The sequence below is a fragment of the Canis lupus genome, chromosome 11 (genome assembly GCF_048164855.1).
Source record: "Canis lupus baileyi chromosome 11, mCanLup2.hap1, whole genome shotgun sequence".
NCBI classification, from domain to species: Eukaryota; Metazoa; Chordata; class Mammalia; order Carnivora; family Canidae; genus Canis; species Canis lupus.
In genome coordinates, this window is record NC_132848.1 from 53,423,812 (window position 1) to 53,438,912 (window position 15,101).

Here is a 15,101-nt window from a genome sequence, read left to right on the forward strand (position 1 = left end):
GACATCTTAATTTTTACTGCCCTGAAATGTATCTGGGGAGGGATCTCTAAGCTTTACTATATAGGCCAGGAAACAAATCCTTTCTCTAACCTGAAGGGATACACTATTTCTAGTTTCTAAGGTTGTTTGCTATTCTAACAATCTCTTGAAGAGATAGTTTGAGATCTGCATAAACTCTAGACTGATGGAGAATTATCTTCCAACATATGTATAGGCAGCATCTTTCTCATAAACAAATAAATAATCAAAAAACCCCTCAAAACGTGGATATCTGAGGCCCCTCATGAACTATAGTATAAAATCTAACTCCTTAGCTTGGCATTCAAGGCTCTTCACTATCTGCCCCCTTTCTACAATTCTCCGTCTCTAATCCTCTGCTTGGACATAACTGGTCTTCTCATTGCTGGCTTTTACTTTCTATACAGTCTCTTCTTTATGGCCTTCGTTCATGTCTTCTTCTCTTGGGGTGGCCCCCTCATTTCCTTTCTAACTTTGTGAATTCCTTAGCATACTTCCAGAGCAAGTTCATCAAGGCTACATTATCATTCAGGCACCCATCCCTACAGTAATAGGGTAACTACATCTTCTTATCTGATCTAGTATGAAACATGACATCCATTCTATGCAGAATAAAGAGTGTCACCTGATTCACTGGCAAGGAGACTGCCACCCCCTGAGGACCAGGGCTCACCTATTTTAAGGTCAGATTGCAGTCGGGAATAGAATGGGCCACCCTGGTCTGTGGCTTGTTTAGCCTAGTGCCTCAGTTCCTTAAAGGCTGATTTAAGCAGGTTACTGAGAAAGCTAAGGTTGTAGATTTTATTCTGATCTTCTAAATTCTTCATGAACACCTGTCTGCAGTCTCTTTGACTATGTCCCACTTCCAGTGCCAGTCATCCTTCTCAAGAAGGGCTTGCCCAAGTTTCACACTGCATGAGACACACCTGATAAACCCGATTCAGTAGATTTGGGGAAGGCCCCCAGAATTTGTACTTCTAACAAGCTCCTGAGTTAAACTGAGACTGCTGGCTATTGGTTGACAGTTTAAGTAGCAAGGGTCTGATAATTTTTAGACATGAGGGTAAGTGTTTGTGTGTACATGGGAATCTCTGCTGTTTACCTAGAAAAGAAGCCAGAAAAGGAACTGATATTTTCTCAGCATATTACATCATTGGCAGAATTTTTTTCTTTTCCATTTTACAGCTGGGAAAACTGAGATTAGAGAGGACTAAATCCTTCTGATAATAAGCAGAAGACTGGAATTCACAATCAAATCCCCTTATTCAGTATCCTGAGTCTGTCCACCACTCTAAGGTCAAGGTGTTTTTGGTGTGTTGACTAAGAAGTGGAAATAACCCCTTAGGCAAGCCCCAGACTCTGAATAACCACAAGGTGCTGTCAGCCAAGGTGCACGCTGGTGCAGGCAGCCAGGGGCATGTGGTCAGCATGGCTCTAGTTGATGAGAGCCTCCTTGGAACGCAAGACACTTGTAGACGGAAGCATGTTGGCAAGTTCACAAAGTTCTTGGCCTGCACTGTCATTTTCTCTGAATTATTCAAACTGTGTAATTCTCTGTTTAAGAACCTAATAGCTTTAAAAGCCTTTTTCTAATATTTATTCATTGCTGTCTTGATTGGGGTGTTTAGCTTTCAGCCAAATGGCGTACACAGGTGGATGGCGCATCACCAGGAAATAGCCTCATGGGACCAGGGTGTCCATAATGGTCTATAAAGAGAGAAAACAGTTGTCCCATTAGTCAAGGACTTAATCTGTGGCTGCGACCACTATCCTGGGGGCCCAGTTCTGGGTCTGCCCTTGGTTCTTTGACCTGGTGAAGACCTTTCACCTTGGTTGGGTTCTTCTACTGTTACAATATGACTTCAGTCAATTGAAGACATGTTTGATCAGACACTGTTTTGTTCGCAGCATTCAGTTAGGGTCTTTAGAGAGTATGAAGGTAATCAGGTAGGGCCTCTCATTTCAAGAAGATTGCAGTCTAGTAAATAGCTGTGTTCCTGACCACAAGATCAGTGAGGTTCAAAAGTCGTCTGTTCCACATCTTTTCACTTGTCTCTTCTGTGAGCACCTTACTGTGCACCAAGAACTAGCAAAGGCACTGAAGGAAGTTCAAGTCACTTAGAAGTACCCTTCCTAAGCTCATGAGCCTCAAGGTCTATGGAGAAACCTGTGGACTTGGGAGGACAAAATTAGCAATCACCTGCTAAACAATGATATGTCTGCTTCAAGTGAAATAGAAGCCAAAGGAAGAAGAAAACCTTGTGATGAGGGAGGGAAGAGAAGCCTTCTTGAGAGAGTGTGAGACTTCCATCTAGCAAGGAGAGGGGATTTGCCCTGAACAGCCCAGGTCAACAGTAATATGGTCCAAGCCACAAATGTCATTTTAAATTTTCTAGGAGCCACACTTAAAAAGTTATTTATTATTATTTTTTAGAGATTTTGTTTATTTATTCACGAGAGACACAGAGAGAGAGAGGCAGAGACACAGGCAGAGGGAGAAGCAGGCTCCCTGTGGGGAGCCCGATGTGGGACTCGATCCCAGGACCCCGGGATCACGCCCTGAGCCAAAGGCAGATGCTCAACCGCTGAGCCACTCAGGCATCCCCACATTTAAAAAGTTAAAAGAAACAGGTGAAATTAATTTTAATCTGTTTTATTTAACCTAATCCAAAGTATTATTCTTTCAATAGGTAATCAATGCAAAAATTGTCAATGAGATATTTTACTTCTTTTTTTTTCTGAACTAAATCTTTGGTGTACTGATAGGTGTAGTTTACACATCCATCCTGGTTTGGACTAGCCACAGGTCAGGTGCTCAGGAGCCACATGTAATGGTCAGTATAAGAGGGTGGGTGGATGAGCAATTCTGTGTAGTTGTGTTATTCCAAGATATATGATCTGGAGGATGGAACTGTGGGTGGGTGGGCTAGGTGGGTAGAAGGAGGCCCCGGTGCAGCCGCTGTAGGAGGGAAAAGCCCTGGGCCCGAGCAAGCAGACATGCTGTGGGAAAATGAAGACGAAAAACACATGTAAGTTCCAGGAACTTAAAAAACCTGGTGCAGGGAGGTACCCAGTTTTTCTGACACAACAAACAAATTCTAAATGGCTCTGGAAAAGAGGCCCTGAATAGGAACTGCATTTCCAGAGAAATGAGAGTCCTTAAAGCTGTCTGAATAGAAAATAAGGTTATCATTATGCCTTATCATTAGAAGAGAGAAGAATATTAAAAGGACTCAGTTCAGCTTGAATAAAAAAGATAAATTTCAAGTAAACTGGCATACAGTTTATCCATGACTGGATTTGCTGTAATAAAGTCAGCGAGGGAATAAGCTGGGTGATTTACAGGGAGCCTGCTTCTGTAAAATTTACAAACTGCTGTGATAAAATGTCACCTTTTATGATGCATTCCACCCGGGCTGCATATATAAAGGGCATTGCAATGGAAAGAGTTGCAAAAACAAAGCTGTAGTCTGGCTCCCCAGCTGCCTTTGTCTGCTTTTCCAGCAGAATTGGGGATTTATGGAAAGATGACCTAGTCACTCGCCTTTTACGGTTGTGGATTGCAAACTGCCAGTGAAATGGCATCATTTCCTTTAGTTTTTATTTTGCCACCTCAGGGACTGCTTTCAATAATTTGGGCCAGGGAAGCTTGGGATGGGATGGGGTGGGGGAGGGTAGGACGAGGGAGGAAAAGACCCCAATTCCAGGGGTTCCCAGTGCAGTTGGGAAAGCAAGCATGCCCATGAGCGACTTAACACAAATGTAGCAGCTGTGAATTTTTAATACAATCCATGCCATAAGTCTTTACTTTTCCAGATCAAATTTTTATCTGTCATGAGTCTGCATCTGCCTGTTTGGTGGGAAATTAAATCTCAGCCATTAATGGGTGTACTTTATACATGAGTGAATCCTGGTACCCCAAACCGGGGTTGGAGCCAAGTCCTTGGGCCACGGAGTTTCCATCTTCACATTTGTCTTTTGCCTACACAGTGGCCATCTAGAGAGTGATCCTGTCCCTTTGCCTCCCAGTCCTCACACTCTGGGTGAAGTCATGGAGATACTCTTCCTATACCACTGCCTGCCATCCAGCAGCCCCCAGTCTCCTATCCCCACCCACGCAAGGTGTTGCCTGTCACTGAGGCCACTGGCACCTCTCCTCAGCCTCTGTCTCAGAGGAAACTTGTCTCCTCAAGCCAGTGGTTTCTCCCTCTCCCCTGTCAGCCCTCATATCCACCTGTCCCATGCAGTAACCTCAGCTCAGTCTTCCTCAGTGGGTCTGAAATATAAATTCTGTGTGTGTACACATGCATGTGTGTGTAAAGACCAACTTGGATCTCAGAAAAAAAGGCAATGTTGGCTCCTTTATCCTGAGGTGGATATAGGGAAAGCCATGTCTATACCATTTATTTTCTTTCTTAGTAATTCACCCAGTTATACTAGGTAGACAATGATGAATGCTATAATGGGACTAGAAGCACAGTGCCTGGGAATTATCAAGGGTGGGAGAGATTACTTCCAGCATGGAGGAACCAAGAAAGGCTCCAAGGAAGAGGTGAGATGCAATCAGAGCTGTGAAGGACGCGAGAAGTTTGCTCTGGAGGCAAAGTCAATTCACAGGTGAAAGCTTGAGCCAGGCCTGCAGTGGGGGTTGGGAGTTGGGAATGGAGAAAGGGGGGCATGGGGCCATGGTGAGAACATTTGATTTGTGTGGGCGAGGTGAGAGGCTAGGGAGGAGGAAGTGAGGCTAGGGCTAGGGTTTGGATATGTGGAAGAGGGGGTTGGTGGTTGTTGTATTGGGTGCTAAGTGGTATGAAAAATAACATGGCTATATCAAGTACTTAAGCTCATTCTTGGCAGTTCTCAAGTAAGGGAAATAATTTAGCTTATAAAACTGGATATGTGGGTGGCACTGAAAACAAGAATGCTTTCCTCAGACACTGCCACAAAAAGTGCTTGTCTACCAGATATCAGTAAAAATCCAGGCTGTTGTAGCCAAACAGGATTTGGATAAGTTTATCCAAGGTGTGCTCCTTTATATTAATCAATACACAATTCCCCATTGCACTAAGGGCCTGGGGCAGCATGCATCACTGAGATCCCTCCTAAGACCCCAATCCCTGCCCACTCCCCTTTACCACTTCCTCTGTTGAGCAGACACTAAGGCACCTCCTCCCCACATCAGATCTGGGTAATCCTGGGAACAGGGGAACCAGTCTCTCAGTGGGCAGAGACAACAGAGGCTCCTGGGGTTGCATGGGTCAAGAAGGCAGGCTTGCTGCAAGGAAAACACCAAGATGTGGTAGTGGAAAACCATAATTACTGTCAGTACCAAGTTGTGAACAAACAAAATAGCAAGTAAGTGGGCAGCCCGAGTGGCTCAGCGGTTTGGCGCCGCCTTTAGCCCAGGGTGTGATCCTGGAGACCCAGGATCGTGTCCCATGTCGGGCTCCCTGCATGGAGCCTGCTTCTCCCTCTGCCTGTGTCTCTGCCTCTCTCTTTCCCTCTCTGTGTCTCTCATGAATAAATAAAAAAAATAAATAAAATATTAAAAAAATAGCAAGTAAGCAGTCCACTTAGAGACAAGGTTTAGCCAGCAGGGGCATACTAAATTCCCTTAGTTATGTGCTGCTTGGTATACAGTGCTGAGTGGGCGTGGGGATTTATAGTGACTGTAGGCCTGACTTTCCAATAAGGGAATAGCATTGGCTGGTTTGAACTTCAACTTCCCCTGAGATATGAACCCTCTTAGCTGGAGGAGGGAAATACCAGTTTCCCTGTTATTATGCTATTCCTTGGTTAGAAGGGGCCTGGGGATGGTCCCCTCCGTGTGGTCACAAGTGGTCACATCTAGACAGGCTTTCACATCCCAACTGTTGGGCTCAGTGCTTCTACGCCTTGGTTTCCTTCATTCCCAAATCGTCAGGCTTTGGGAACTGTCCATTAAGGATCTGTCACTTGCAAAGATGTATCTCCCAAATTAAGAGTTTAACTAGATTTCATTCGGGGAATTGAACAAGAATCGGCAATGATTTAGCTTATAAAACTGTTAGTTTAATGGCAGTGTAAGACGATAGGCCTGGAAGAGGCTTTTTACTATCATAAGATGAGAGTTAGTATGGGTTGTTCTGACAGATTTACTGTTGTTTTAACTTAATAAGCTATTTCTGTTTTAGCATTGTTACTGTTTCCGTGGTTATAGGACACTCTGTATTGTTTTATTATATTACCCTCCCCCTCTTTCATGGTGGCATTTTTCTCTTTGCTGAGCTTGTAAATATACACATTTCTTCTGATCCTCCCAATCCTTCCAGGCACACGTAGAAACAGGGCAGTTTCTCAAGATATGGGGTGGGATTTGCCCCTGTGCATCCCTTTCTTTCTTTCAGCTCATAAGGACAGGCTTCTCTTGAAGTCAGGATTCTCCCAACAAATTGTTTTCATGACTTCCCTAAAGCCATTCAAATAAACATTGTATTTATCAGGTTTTATGTTTGTAAAGCATTTTTAGCTTTAAAATCTATTGTCTTGAGTGATCTTTGTGGCCACTCTGTGTGGTGTGCTGCACGGAGGATGAGGATGTATTACTATCTTCATTTCACACACCGGGAAGAGGAGTTCTAAGAGGATAAATAAGTTGCTAAGGATTGTCTACCAAGTCAGGGGCAGAGCTTGGACCAGAATTCAGATTTCCTAGTCAGAGGTCAAGGTAGTTCCCAGGAGAGAAGGCTGGGTTGAGGCAGAAGGCAGTAAGGACGGATCATCAAAGGAGTAGCCAGTTGGCTGTGGAATACTCCATCACTGGTTCCATTACCAACTCAACAGATGATACAGAACCTTAGCCTCCTCTTTTTCTCTCTTTGTCTTCCCCGAGACAGAAATTGCAGCTGGGAAGCAAAAATTTAAATCTATCACCTTCTCTGGCACTGGGCAGTCTCGTCAATATTTAATAGGCAACAAGTTATTAAAAAAATCATCTAGACTTGAAGGAAACTCTCAAATCAAGTAGAGAAAAGGATGGAAGAGAAGTAATAAGGCACATTGTCAGGTACATTGTCTTAGTTAATGCCTTTAACCATCTGGCAAGGTAAGTGGATCCTAACTTATAAAAAGGAAACCTGGGGTTCAGAGAGAATCAGAGACATCTTTGGGATCCAGCAACCAAACATGTGGCTAGGGTTTCCATCATTCTTGCCAGCCTGTGGTCTTGTCCACCTTTATTTCTGTTTTTTTGTTTTTTTTTGTTTTGTTTTGTTTTGTTTTTTCCTCCTCAGGTACTCAGGAGCCTCTGTCTCTAGTGAGAGTCCCCATCCTCTCCCAGGACCCTTTAAAAATCTACCAGTATCTGATTGGAGTAAAGATATCTTAAATATATAAAGGGTCAAGAAACCCAAACCTTTTGCTAATATTTACCTTTAAGAAAGATTAAGTAAATTATTCTCTTAGATTGATTTCTTTTTGGAAGATAATCCAGAATAGAAAAGACTGGTTCCAGAGCCTCAGGCAGTCAGTCAGGCTGGGGCTCCCATCCTCATATGTCAGCATCCATCAGCTGCTGGTTCCTCGGATATAATGCAAAGATCTTTTCTAGTTCTAACTTTCTATGTTCCTATGACTGAAATCATCCGAGTTTGCCTTGATCTGGGCCTGGTGCCTGTGCTCCATTCAGGAAGGGCATGAGCACACCTGTGCTGCCCGTCTATTCCTTGAAGTTGGCTTCTCCTCCCTCCTGTGGATGGTCTCAGTCACAGCCATTGGAGAATCTCCTGCTCCAAAGTCCCTAACCCAGCTCAAAATCCAGAGTGTAGCGAACAGGGCTTTAGCCTATCACAGTTCATATTTTCTGTTATGTCTCTTTCTGACTTTCCCTTCCTCTGTAACGCTCTCTTGTAAGATTTGTGGGATTTGAGTTTCACAATGGTAGAGAGAGAATGCTTTTTGTAGAGACCGGAAATTCTCTCTGAAAAGATCAGTTTACCTCTCTAGTTTACTGTGTCTTCATACAGTGTCAACTCTTTTTCCCTTCTTCCTTCTTTTCTTTTTCTTCAATTCCTTTTCTTTTCCTTTCCTCCATCCTTTTCCATTCATGCATATGTTTTTTTATTGAGAACTTTTCTTTGTGGCTCCTATCAGAGGGAATGGTAAGTAGGATGGATCATGGAGGTCATCCTAGGGTCTGTGCCCGGTGTGGTTCAGAAGTGCCAGAACTGCTAACTTGGGGGTTGAGCTTCCTGATTTCTGTTATTTCAGGAGAGCATTTTTACTATTATTATTAGTCTTCTTTTTTTCTGTCCTTTCAGCATCAGCATTCCTGGCTCCAGGAGACTATCTGATTTATCACCAATATTTTAATTTTATCCAATTCTGCTATTTCTTTGAGCCCCAAGTCAGCATCCCAAGTCTCAGCATCATAATTTTGAGAAGAGAAGAGAGAGAGCAGAGGCCTAGGCTCCAAAATGGCTGGTTACAACTCACAGTAATTATTCTGTAAGCACTGAATTGAATTTACACTAAAAACCAGCCTCCAAGGCCAAGGACAAGACAGATTTTGGGCAATGATTATGGATCCCAGACAATAAGGAGCTGCCAACATTTTTGAGGAAGGAATGGATATAGTCAATGTATTACTTTATGAAGTATTTACTGAGATTTTGAGATACTTCAGGTCAGTGACTGTGCTTGATTCATCCTTGAATCCTTAATGCAGAGCTCAGCACTGAGCTTATAGATGCACGAATACTTTGAGTAGCATTAATGAATAAATGAATGAAAAAATATGTGCACAGCACTGATTGTAGAGAGGAGAAATCAGAGGCTGAGAGCATTTTCAAAAGGCTTTTGTAATACTGTGATAAAATGACAGGGTGATTGATCACATATGGAGGGAAGGAAATAATAAAAACTGATTTTAAGTTTATTATTAAAACTTTGGAGAATGGAGACACTAAGTCTTTAGAGACATGGGAGTTCGATAAAGGAGTTGGACTGAGGTGGGGAGAGGAGGTGCAGCATTTACACAGGCATGAAACTGAAGTGGTACAGGGCTTGCAAATGAACACATGGTATAGGCAGCTGGAGAAACAATGGAGATCGGGACAGAGGTTAGAGCTGGGGGTGGGGATGTTGGAGTTGTCTTCTAGCAGGTGGTGTTCTCTGTGGGAGGAAATTAGATATCCGATGGAGGGAGTGCAGAGAGGGTAAAAGAATATCTGAAAAATGTGACTTGATGAGAAACTATTGAGTCCTTATATGGGACTGATGGGTTAGTCTAAATATGCTCCGGTGACATAAAAAGCTACATTAGTTTTGGTACCACTTCCAATGCTATCCACCAATTCCTAATGCCCACTATTTCAAAGTAGACCTGTCTGAAAGCAAAGGATGAATCTTTATACATGGTATAGAGATCCCCTCACTCTTCTACCCACTCATCCATCCACTGACCCATCCATATCCATCTACCTCTCCATCCATCCATCCATCCATCCATCCATCCATCCATCCATCCTGTCATCTGCCTGCCCACTCACTCACCCACCCGTAACCTCTGCAATATTTATTGAATAGCTTTTGTAGGATGGGCTAAAGAACAGAGACTTTTTAGCACTGCTGATAAATCTTAACACCCAGTTGATATTAAAGAAAATTTTATTTGGAGCAAAACTGGCAAGCATCATTAAACCCTGAAACTGATGTTTGGATCTTTTCTCCTTACTTTTGCAGCCCCTGGGGAAATAATGCTGAGGAGTCTTCAGGGATCAGATGTCAGCTCTGTAAGTGTTTTATAAGCCATAGCAGTGAGCTTTAGGCATTCCCACCTTTTTTCTGTCCCTTAGCAATTCCATCCTTATGTTTTGTCCCCTGAGTCTACAACATGATCATTTCCTTGACCATGGAAAATACAGTGATTGATATCTTTAATATGGATGGTTGATCTATGAGCAGAGAGAGTCTAGTTTAGGGGATATAGGGAATGAGCTATTTTGTGGATAGTTTTCATTTCACAGGATAATAGGGAGAATGTGCAGGGGTGAAGTCACCTAAAGGAACAGAAGGATAAAATTCTGCTTGGCCTTTTACTTAGGTCTGGGATGGCAGGAGGTCTTTCTCTATCCCTTTCTTCATCTTTCTTCTTCCCTCCTCTATCCTCCCACCTTTTCTTTTCTCCTCTCTGTGGAGTTAAATCACTGGCCCATGGTACCTCAGCCTTCTTAGGAGTTCAGGGTATACTCTGACTCCACTTTGATGAGGATGAGGGCTGGGTCAGCTCAGTCTCCAACTCACTCGTGCCCCAGGTCCCTGTCCTGCTACACCAGAAATGGAAAGTCAGGATGCTTTGTGTCTATAGCAGGGTGGAAAATTCACTTCTTCTCTGCTTAGAAGTCATTTTAGGGAGCTGAGAGCAATTTGTAAGGGCCACACTTGCATTGAGTCTGCCCACATGAATCCCAGTAGCACCAACACCTCCCCATGTCTACCTTCTTTTCCTTCTGGTCCAGATTAAAGTATGACACCCCACAACCTACGGTGCCTTTGTGTTGATTTTCTTCTGTAACCACTCCTTCTTGAGCCTTTCTGCTCCCAACTTGGAGTAGCTCATGCCCAAGCCTCATCTTCCCAGTTGATATCTTGGTCTGCAGTACAACTCCCCAAGACAAAACAAAACTTAGAAAAAAGTCAATAACCCCAGAATTCCATTCTCTGATGATCCTTTTATAGCTGGTGGGGAAGTAGGGAGCCCTTTCTTTATAGAAGGAACTTAGAGTGAGATGCTTTACCTCCAAGGGTTTACAGGCACTGTGGTTGGCTCATGGGGAGATATTTTGGTAGAGACTCTTCTCAGAGCCCCTCTAGGTACCCTGGCAAGGCTGGTCATTGCACAAGTCATTATGGTTAATAGCATGGACTTTGGAATTGAATAGCCTTGATTTGAATCTGGTTTCACCACTTTCCATCTGTGTGATTATTTATTTATTTATTTATTTATAAAATATTTTATTTATATTCATGAGAGAGACACAGAGAAAGAGAGAGGCAGAGACAGAGAAGCAGGCTCCATGCAGGGAGCCCAGTGTGGGACTTGATCCTGGGGCTCCAGGATCATGCCCTGGGCGGAAGGCAGGCACTAAACCACTGAGCCACCCAGGCATCCCCATCTGTGTGATTTTAGATACCATCTTTTATTTCTCTAAGCCTCTATTTCTGCATTACCTAAATGCTGATGGTACCTGTCTCATAGGGCTGATGGAAGAGTTAAATGAGATAGTAACAATAGCTCTTCACCTATGGATGTTTAGTGTGTGCCAGGAACCAGTCTAAGTGATCTCTATGAGAATTATATAATTTAATCCTTGCAATAACTGTATTATCCCCATTTGATAGCTGAGGAAGTTAAAGCTCAGAGGGGTTAAGTAACTTTCCCAAGGTCACAGAGTTAGCAAGCGGCAGAGTTGAGCATGGCTTTGAAAATATACTTTTATGGCTATGCTCTTGAAAGGTTCATCATACTGTCTCCTAGAGTATGAGGCTTCAGCCCTTGACATGAGGTTAGCAGTCAGTAGCTGTCAACCATTATCATACAGACATCTCCTGAAGTCCTATATTTTTCAGTGCTTTTACTTCTTTATTCACTCATTCAGTTTCTGGGAATATAAGTTCCACATGGGCAGGGATAGAATTTTTGCCTATTTCATTTACTATTGCATTGCCTGTGCCTGGAACAGTGCTTGATATAGAAGAGGCACTCAGCATATTTGTAAACAAATGCATCTGCTCACTCATCCATCTATCTGTCAACAAAGGGATATTGAACATCTACTATGTCCCAGTTTCTGTGCCAGGTGCTGGGATAGGGTATAGTCTCTGACCTTGAGGAATTCATAATCTGGCAAGGGGAACAGATTTGTGAACTGCTAACTCAGTTTCAATATGGTGTATCTAAAAGTGTTACCTGGGGTGAATGGAGAGGAGAGCTTTCTTTTCTTCTGGGATGCTGCCTAATTTTCACTTCATGTTGCCACCTCATCTCTCTCTAGTGAGCAAAGTCCTCTCTATTAGAATAAGCTTGCATCCTGCAGAAAGGAGGAGGAGAATGGATAAGGCTGGAAGTATTTTGCTGTGCAGACTGTGCACTGCACAACTCTAGGGGAGTGCCATTAATGTAGAGTCTGATGGGAATTGTGTCATCATAGTTGTGCTATGTGGCGGCTCTCTAACAACTGTCTTTAAGGTCACCTCTGAGTTTTTTAGCACCAGGAAGACTGGAGGTGATTTACATAAAGTCTATAAGGGCCCCTCCCAATGCATTTTCTGGGTCCCAGTGACTTGGGTGGTGGAGAGGTAGAGCACAGTCCAGTAAACAGTGTGAATAGTAATCTATTGCTAAAGGGAGTGAATTTCATTGGGATCCTGTTGCTGTTTAAGCCTAATGGGGCACAGGCCACGCCAACATCATTGACATTACCAGGGATGTGACTATGACCTCCTAGTTTCTCCTTATGCAACCTTAGACCCCTTTTATTTGCCACATGTCCTCCACTCAGTACCATATTGTGGCCTAATAATATGGGCTGCAAGTCCAAGGCTTGGCAACCTCATGGATTTGAAATGAGCAGGGGTTTTTTTTGTTTGCTTGTTTGTTTGTTGTTTTGTTTGTTTTTGTTTGTTTGTTTGTTTTTGAACATGCTTTCCTAGGCCTCTTCTACTGAGGTTTGGAAGGAAGCTTCTGAAACTCATTTGCTAGGGAACCCTAGGATTTTAGCAGAAGATTTTTGAAAACACAATGCCTGGCCCCAATGGGAGGACAATGCCCCAATTATGGGCTTTAAGACTTGCTGATTAGGCTGCACCCCTTATAATAGAGCTTATAGACTTGCCCTGCTTCTGGGCATGGGGCTCCATATAAGGTTTGTGGTGGTAAGATGGAGCCTCATGTTGAGTGCCATTTCCCAGCAATGGCTGTATCCTAGGGAAGGTAGGGTGGCGGTTATTTGTGTCATGGGGCCAGCAGTTTGAGTTCCCCGACCTGACCCATGGTACCAAAGTGCTCTTGTCAATTCAGAGAGCCTTTCCTGGAGAAAGAGAGGAGTGGGTATTCCTGTTTTGTACCTGGAAGCCATAGTCACCCATGTTCTTGTCTATATGCTAGTATAAGGATGCTTTGTTGTAATAAAGAACGCTGACTTTGCAGGCAGGCAAGCTTGGTTAAAATCTTCACTGCTTGCTAAACTTGTGATTTTAGGCATGTTAATTAACATGGGCAACCTTCATTTTTCCCAAATGTAAAATATATGTAATTATGCCTGTGTTGAAAGCTTTTGTAATAATACAGAAAATGCCCACCTTGCCTTAAATAAGATAATGTCTGTTATGGTGCTGGAAATGAGAGGCATAGGGCAGAGGTGGGATCTAGAAGCTTCTCTCCACTGAAGGGGAGAGAGAGGGGCTCTCTGCAGTGGCTGGGAACTAGGGAGTAAAGAGAGAAGCTGGCTTTCACTGCCAGGCTGAGAAAGTACCTCAGGACCCCCTCCCGCCCCCCAACTTCTATCTGAGAATAGTAATGGGTTTGGCCTCCCCTACTCAGGACCTCCTGGAAAGCTGAGGCTCATGCTTCTTTTCTCAGTGCCAGGGCATCAGGGGATGAGCTGCTGCTACTTTCCTCTGCATTTCCCCAGCACCCTCCCTCCCCATCCCCGCACCTCCTTAGGAAGGAGGAGACCTTAGCGTTGGAGCCCTAAGCAGTTTGTGGGACAGACTCCCATCCAGGCACAGGAATGTGCCAGCAGGGCCGGGCTTATCCAGAGCCTGGTGGAGGCCTCCTGCTGGGGTTGCTGCAGCTGCCGCCTGGGCTGTTTGATAAGGGAAGATGGCAGAGATAGAGGGAAGCCTTCCTGTTAGTGCCTGTAAATAGCTGGCTGCAGATAACATGCCTGTCCGTTCCTAGCCCGGAGTGTGACAAGACTGGCTTTGTGCGACTCAAATTAATTCTGTGTGGGTCTGGTTGGTAGGGGTGGGGGACAGTGCCAACAGGAGGAGAGGGGCTTGGGCGGGACTCAAACTGACATAAAGGGTGTCTTGGGGGCTTTCCTCTTGCCTCTCTCCATGACCTAGTACTTTAGGATTTCCCCACAACGCCTTGCCTTGAGGGTTAGCCTGGGTGAAGTGGGACTGGGATTACCGGGGGGGGGGGGGGGGCGGTAATTCTCTCCTCAAATCCCAAGGTTGTAAAGATGAAACAGCTTCTGCTCAGAGGCCACTGCCCACTGTTGGGTCTGCACACCCCAAGCACATGGCAGCAGGACTACACAATATCCTCAGTGCCTCTGGGAAATATCCCAGCTCACCTCAAGGCATATCTTTTGGGGTCCTTAATCCTTCAGCTTTTTTTGCTTCTCCTGGTATGTGAGAGCCTGCTGGTGAAGCTTGTGTAGTCCCTCCTACAAATTGCAGTAAATGATACGAAACACCCAGTGTGTGCAGTGCTGTTCTTGACGCATCTTCTGGTGATGGTTCACTTTTCACAGCAGACGTTCAGGGTAGTTATTTTTATCTCGTTTTTCCAGATGAGAAAGCAGGCCCAGAGAAAGTAGGGATGCGCCTAGGGCTATCTATGCAGCTTGGCAAGAGGTCCTGGACTGTTTGGTTTCAAAGCTCCTTTCACCCTGCTCTAATCTCCAGCTGAACAACGAAATGTTACCTGTAAGGGATGGGATAGGATGGAAGAATCAGAATTTCTGGGGAGTGTATTTCTGTTAAAAAGCATATTCAATATTAAAATTATTTTGGCTGGTTTCAGTCGTGATACTTGTGATAATAAATAGTCATGCATAAAATGTGTGTTTATCAAAAAGGAGTACACATTAACATTTTTTGAAATATAAAACTTAACAGTAAGAGGTGAGTGATGAACATAAAATGTCTGACCTTTCTTAGAATATTTTTTAATGTTAACATGTGGCAATGACAAAGCAATAATGCAATTTCTATAATGGGACATGCTGATGAAGGAGAGAGATTTTAGGAGCCAGGGGATTCCTGGGAAGTGTCTCCACAGAGCCCAACAAGGACTTTGAAAGCATAATGGGGAA

At 43.9% G+C, this 15,101-nt stretch overlaps 1 long non-coding RNA gene across 2 annotated transcripts in view; it reads right to left on the bottom strand.

The window, feature by feature from the left end:
• Positions 1-9,645: 9,645 nt before the first annotated feature.
• LOC140600216 (uncharacterized) overlaps positions 9,646-15,101 on the bottom strand; it is a 38,282-nt gene continuing 32,826 nt past the window's right edge. For both annotated transcript variants that reach the window (XR_012003429.1, XR_012003428.1), the window contains exons 3-4: positions 14,358-14,710; positions 9,646-12,086 (exon numbers count right to left, since the gene is read on the bottom strand). This is a non-coding gene — a long non-coding RNA (uncharacterized lncRNA). The remainder of the gene's footprint in view (positions 12,087-14,357; positions 14,711-15,101) is intronic.